The sequence below is a fragment of the Urocitellus parryii genome, chromosome 9 (genome assembly GCF_045843805.1).
Source record: "Urocitellus parryii isolate mUroPar1 chromosome 9, mUroPar1.hap1, whole genome shotgun sequence".
In the NCBI taxonomy this organism is placed as follows: domain Eukaryota; kingdom Metazoa; phylum Chordata; class Mammalia; order Rodentia; family Sciuridae; genus Urocitellus; species Urocitellus parryii.
The window spans coordinates 21793516-21799586 of NC_135539.1; the positions used below are offsets into that span (position 1 = coordinate 21793516).

At 36.9% G+C, this 6071-nt stretch overlaps 1 pseudogene; it reads left to right on the forward strand.

The window, feature by feature from the left end:
- The first annotated feature begins 1415 nt into the window (after positions 1-1415).
- LOC113190870 (protein odr-4 homolog pseudogene) lies at positions 1416-2784 on the forward strand (annotated as a pseudogene).
- Positions 2785-6071: the final 3287 nt, after the last annotated feature.

Sequence of the window (6071 nt, forward strand, 5' to 3'; positions counted from 1 at the left end):
CTAGAGGGCTTGGAATTTCTACCCAGAAATCCATGGACTATAGTCTCAGGTTCCAGTCTCCCTCCCTCCACTAGCCACCAGTGATCTTTCTAAAATACAGAACTAAATGAGTCACTCATTCTCATCCATCATCAGTGGCTCCCGTTACTTTCAGGATAATGTCTGAACTCTCATCTTGGTGTTAGACATCCCATTCCATTTCTAGAAGGTGGGCTTCATAGCACACAGCATGAGATGCTCTGTGTCTCCTTGTCATCCTCATTCTTAGTAAATTACTGTCATGTCAGTTCCTAGCTTTGTTTTGGGAATTTCAGTCCAGATTTCTCAAACTGAATTGGGAATGAAATGACTGTACACTGGAATTCATAAAGCTGGCTTCTGGCATTGGTCAGCATTGCTAACTGGGAGGGAGGGTATCCTCTCGGGAGGGATTCTGCCCCAGTGCTACTGAAGCTCAACCAGTTCCAGGTCCAAAGAGGCCTAAGCCCCTTCCACTTTTTGAGGCCCCCAATATAATAAATGAAGAAATGCCAGAACATTTTTAAAAAGTGTGTTTTAAATGTTTGCATTAGTAAATTAAAACATGTACAAAAAGATGTATGTACCTTTAATGGAAAATATCTTAAAAGTCTAAAGTTCAGGCATTTTATGGAGGTAAGTCTTGGACATTAATGCCCATGGGGTCCCTTTACCATGGTGGACTCTGGCCAGCCCTGAGACCTGGAGTCAGGCCAAGACAGTTAACCAGAATGGGGATTAGGACCGTCCCTATATTGACGATAGATAACCTGACCTCTTACGCTACTCTGTTCTCTTGACTGTTGCTAATGGAAGCTGATGGAGCTGTGGATAAAGACTTGGCGGGAAGAGGCAAGAACAGAGAAATGGCAGCCTTCAGTGGCTTCTCTTCCATCTGGAGAGGTCATTGGAGTGAACCAATACACAAGTGTTTCTCACCAATCCTAGCATGTGTTGCAAAGCATACTGATTGCATATGGTTAATGATTCAATAACACTCTTACTTCCATATGAGGAACTTGCTTCTCCCCAAAAGGTCATTTAGTTACATTTTTTAAATGTAACTAAAAAGAACATATGTAACTAAAAAGAACAATCTTCTGCTATTTGTTCTTTTTAGTTACATATGACAGCAGAAATCTATTTTGATGTATTTATACAAACATGGAATGCATCTTATTTTAGTTAGGATCCCAGTCTTGTGGATGTATGTGATGCTGAGATTCACTGTAGTGTATTCATATATGTACATAGAAAAGTTATGTCAGATTCATTCCACTGTCTTTCCTATTTTACCCCCCCCCTCCCTCCCCTTCATTCCCTTTGTCTAATACAATGAATTCTTCCTTTCTCCCCCAAAATCAATAAATCAGCATATGCATCCTGAGAACAGGAGTTGAATTAGTTCTCAAAAATGGGAAGAACCTACATTGTAGAAGAGATTGTTGGCCAATATCTTTCAAACATCAGTCTCCAAGGAAAAGCTTTTGTCTCTGGTCTTTTGATAGGACAGAACACCACCCAAAGAAGAGCAAAATGAGAACCTCAATCATCCCAAAGCTAAGTTGGATAATTTGGATGAAGAATGGGCCACAGAACATGCCAATCATGTATCCAGAATGCTACCAGGGGGACTTTTAGTTCTTGGAGTATTTGTCATTACAACTTTGGAACTGGCAAATGATTTTCAAAATGCCCTGCGCAGACTAATATTTGCCATGGAAAAGTCTATGAATAGAAAAAGAATGTGGAATTTCACAGAGGAGGAGATCTCAGAACAAGTAATACTTCACATTTGCTCATCTACAAAAAAAAAAAAAAAATCTTGTCAATATTTTGGGTCATGATGTCCATGACCCAAAGAGTTCAGCAAGACCAGCCAATTGGAAGTATCAAAGTGGACTGTCTACTTCATGGCTTTCTCTAGATTGTACTATTCACATTGATATTCACATTCCACTTTCTTCTACTTCTGTCAGCTATACTCTGGGAAAAAATACAAAGAATGGACTTCCACACTGGGCCAAGCAAATAGAAAATGGTGTTTATTTGATTAATGGACAAGTTAAAAATGAAGATTATGATCTATTAGAAGGACAGAAAAAATCTTTCAGAGGAAATATTCAAGCAACTAGTCATTCTTTTGATGTGAGAGTGCTAACACAATTGCTTCTGAATTCAGACCACAGATCTACAGCCACAGTTCAGATCTGCAGTGGTTCTGTAAACCTTAAGGGTTCTGTGAAATGCAGAGCTTATATTCACAGCAACAAACCCAAGGTTAAAGATGCTATGCAGGCAGTGAAGAGAGATATATTGAACACAGTTGCTGATCGTTGTGAAATACTATTTGAGGACCTGCTTTTGAATGAAATCCCAGAAAAAAAAAAGATTCCGAAAGAGTTCTACATTCTCCCTCACTGAGTTTTTGTCCCCATTCCTGGATCCACTGTAAAGTTATGTGATTATAAATTTGGTGATGAATCAGCTGAAGAAATCAGAGACCATTTTATAGAGATGTTAGATCATATGGTTCAAATAGAAGATTTGGAAATTGCAGAGGAAGTCAACACAGCTTGTATGAGCTCTATGAATAATGAAGCTTCATTGAAACACAAAGATGATAAACAACTATAGCAACCGATTAAAACTACAGTAATGTTGAAAATTCGGCAAAACATAGGTGTGATTGCAGCATTTGCAGTTGCAATTCTTGCTGCGGGTATCTCCTTTCATTACTTCAGTGATTAGGGTGAGGCACAAAGAGCTTCCTGATCATCCAGAGAACATTGGTCAACAACTATGAATAATAAAGATATAAACAGTCCCTCTATAGTCAAGACACTAGCAGTCAGATCTTCTACCACACACACACACACACACAAAGAAAGAAATATAAATGGTCAACAAATATATGAAAAAATGTTCAACATCTCTAGCAATTAGCAAATTAAAACTACATTGAGGTTTCATCTTACTCCAGTCAGAATGGCAATTATCAAAATACAAGTTACCAGAATACAAGTAACATTAATTTAAGTAATAAATGTTGGTGAGAATGTGTGGAAAAAGTTACACTCATTCATTGCTATGGGGACTGCATATTGGTATAATCACTCTGGAAACCAGTTATGGGGTTCCTTAAAAAAATTGGACCTGGTTATACCACTAATCAATATATATCTAAAGGAGTTAAAATCAAAAGGTCATTCTTTTATCATGCCACCTTTCCATCATAGAGCTCACCACGGTGCCTGGCAGTTAGCTGGGGATCAAAACATGGCAAGCCATTCTCTGCCTTCAAGAGATCCTACTGGTACTGCCACCACCAAGGTACTTGGGCCATATATGTTTCAAATAGGAATAGAATAAGGAGGCAGTTGATTATAAGATCTGAAGGGAAGTTCACCTCCATCCAAAAATATCCTCCATTCACCATAATAGGGTCAAAAATTCCTTTGGATTTTGAAGTTTTGAGTCCCCAGAATGATCAATTATTGTGCAATGTCCCCTGGCCCTAGAGTTGTGTTTTCCCAAATGTGTTTCATAAAACCATTAATGATCTCCTAAGTTGTAAATTTTGGAGAAAAAATAAAGCAAGAAATGATTTTATCCTCATAGATCTCAAACACTTGGAACTGGCAATTTGAATAGAAATAGTGCTGCCCCCTTAATAATTGTGTTCTTTTTTTAAAAAGATTATCTTGTTCTTAAAGCTTCCACATGGCTCTGAGGACTGCAAGGGCTCTTGTTTAACATTCAGGCAACAAGACATAAATTTCATATAATATTATGTGTTATTTTTTATATCTGTTACATTTGCATTTTGGGGGGTGCTATTGTGTTGTACTATATCCCCAAATCACAAAAATGAACCAATGGATTAAAACCCTGAAATTTTTAATAAAAATAACAATTAATACAATTTAGAATAATGTCATCAAAATCAGCATTGACTTTGAGTCCAATGCACAGATAGAATAAAAATATATGCGGGGCTGGGTTGTGGCTCAGCAGTAGAGCACTTGCCTAGCATGTGCGAGGCCTTGGGTTCGATCCTCAGCACCACATAAATAAAAATAAAGATATTGTGTCCAACTACAACTAAAAAATAAATATTAAAAAAAGAAATATATGAAATCTGGCATGAGTGATTTTTGAGTCAAAAACTAAAATATATCTAGAAACTATTGCACCATCTAAAAATTGGATTTTCTTGGTTTTGGTATGTATTTGTTCCCAGTCTGTTTTCCTTTCTGAAACTTTGTCAAATAATAGTAGCACGAAGCTATCAGAGTTTTTGTGTCATTTTCAAACAAAGCAAAATGACCTCTGATGTAAAGCAACAAAGATTTCTTAAAACAACTGCAACATGATGCTTTCCCATCCACAATCAGACAACGTTATCAACTACAGAAAAGACAGCAGAGTTACAGTGACAAAGTTGCTTTTATAGCAAAAGTGGGTCAAGTCACATAATTTCCAAATGCTTATAAAAACAACAGTGAAGTTAATGCCTACATTGGATTATTGATTTTGGCTGTAAGTAACAAGAGAAAAAAATGCATAAGAACATATAAAGGGTCTTTCCTTAACAAGAAGTCAAGGTGCAGGTTGTTTAATTAATTGGTTTGACAATGACATTAAGATGCAGATTCTGACAGGTATGGTTAGTCCTAGCTACTAGGGAGGCTGAGGCTGGAGAGTTGCTTGAGTTCAGGAGTTTGGCACCAGCCGGGGCAACACAGGGAAACCCTGTCTCAATTTTAAAAAAAGATACATATTCTATCCAATTTTCCATCAGCCATCCAACCTGCCTAATGGGAGACAATATTTGCAATTAGTGTGGCTTTTGTCCCTCTTTTGGTTTCAAGAGGGATGCCATAACTCTGGGCATTATATTCTCAGATACTTTCAGATAACTCAGATAGGAAAGAAGGAGAGTTTCTACCCACATATCTCTTTATCAAGGAGGTACTTTTAAAAATATATTCTCATGTTTCCCTCCTCCAGGATTGATTCCACTTCCTCACTGTATAAGAACATGATCTTCTGCTTTTTGTAGGCCTAATAATAAGAGGAAACTCTGCCAGCCATGAGGAATTGCTGAGGTGAGGCTGGTGGTTGTTGAATAGATTTCCCACAGTGTCTGGCAAATATTTTACTTGAAGAATAAGCTATGGGCAAAAATTCTTCAGCAAAGAAGGGCTTGGGCATTGTGTGATGTTAGGATTGGCTATTAAAATTTCTTAAATTTCTTAATTTAAAATTCATTTAAATTAAAATGAAATTATGTTACATACTTTTCCCTGATTTGAAGTTGTTATTTACTCATTAGGAAAACAAATAACAAATGACACGTCATTGGGCATAATCAAATGTGACCTAAGACAGGATTAAGGTCCATTTACCACTATCCCTAAATCCAGAACTTAACTCTCCCTTTTAGAAAGCTCATTGACTTAGTACCTGATGAAGGTCTGAATATAATATGAGAAACTTCTCTATAACTGAGGGATTCATGTTTATCAGAAACTCCAGAGCTATCATACACAGCTATCAACACATGGCACCATTCCTGGTGACCTATGATTGATTGCAAGTTAGGATTTTCATGTTTAGTCAAAGAATAAGTGTGTAATGGGACAACCTGCAGAATGGGAGACAATATTTGCAAATTATTCATCTGACAAAATATTAATATACAGAATATATATGGAATGCAATAGCAAAAACCTCACAATATGATTAGGAAGTGGGTAAATGATCTGAAGAGATATTTGTCCAGCAAATATATGGAAAATGCTCAATATAATTAATTATTAGGGAAATGCAAATCACAATCACAATGGTATATCTTCTTACTCTCGTTACAGTGGATAATTATTTTAAAAAACCCAAAGCTAACAAATGTTGGCAAGGATTTAGTGAAAGGGGAACCCTTGTTTACTGTTGGTGGGAATGTAAATCAGTACAGCCACATTGAAAATAATATGGGTGTTCCTTAAAAAATTAACAAGAGAACCATAAGATGTAGCAGCCCTGCTACTAGG